This window comes from Galeopterus variegatus, unplaced genomic scaffold (genome assembly GCF_000696425.1).
Source record: "Galeopterus variegatus unplaced genomic scaffold, G_variegatus-3.0.2 Scaffold2356, whole genome shotgun sequence".
NCBI lineage: Eukaryota > Metazoa > Chordata > Mammalia > Dermoptera > Cynocephalidae > Galeopterus > Galeopterus variegatus.
Window position 1 is genome coordinate 225,846 of NW_007728467.1, and position 878 is coordinate 226,723.

Genomic DNA, 878 nt, shown 5'->3' on the forward strand with positions numbered 1-878 from the left:
CAGATAGATATAAAATCATTATTTAAAATACAGTGAATTATTTCTAGAAAGGAAAAGTGTACATTGCTGTTAGATAAATTAGGATTATCTACCTTGGTGAGGCTGAGGGGCCTGAGAGAAAAGGCTGGTCCGATAGGCTTTCTTCAAGAAGATATATTTCTGCCAAAGTGTGAAGGTTAAGGAGGCAGTTAGTATATGAAGATGGGTATGAAGAACATTCCTTGTAGAGCAAACAGTGTATGTAAAGACACCATGTGACTAGGACACAGAGTTGGTGAATGGCAGGGAGCAAGTTGACATGTTTAGGTTGAGGGAGAGTCCAAGTTATGTGGGTACAAAAGATCAGGACATGTCAAAGACTATTTCATCCTGTTTCAGACCGATTGTCTAGAAAAGTGATATGTTAATGATAGGTATGGAGGAAAGGGAAGTTGTCAGGTGATAATGAATTCAGTTTTAAGGTTTGAGATACTTATGGAACAGTCACATATCCTAGTGTTGACTTAAAATATGGGTGTGGAGTTGAATGAAATAGATAGATAAGGAAGGAAGAGATTTTAGATTTCGTTGCATAGAGTTGGTAGTTGGAATGGTGAGAAGGGCTTTTTTTCATAGAGAGAAAAGATAAAACAAAAAGGAAAGTGAAAAGAAATTATTTTCTAAGTGCATGTTTCTTGACATCTTTCTCCTCCATCTGTATGAGGTTGCCCATTTATCTTTCTAAATCACAGTTCAAATATCATATTTAATTTTGGCCGCATGGGAGGACATAGGAAAGCCTTCATGGCAGTGGTATTTAAGATGGCATTAAAGAATGGATAAGATTTTGATGGATACAGTCAGGGATGGGAGTTGGGGCAGAGCCAGTGAAGAGGAGA

At 37.6% G+C, this 878-nt stretch overlaps 1 protein-coding gene across 1 annotated transcript in view; it reads left to right on the plus strand.

The window, feature by feature from the left end:
* Window positions 1-878, plus strand: part of ARAP2 (ArfGAP with RhoGAP domain, ankyrin repeat and PH domain 2) — a 118,277-nt gene that overhangs the window by 41,096 nt on the left and 76,303 nt on the right. The window lies entirely within an intron of this gene.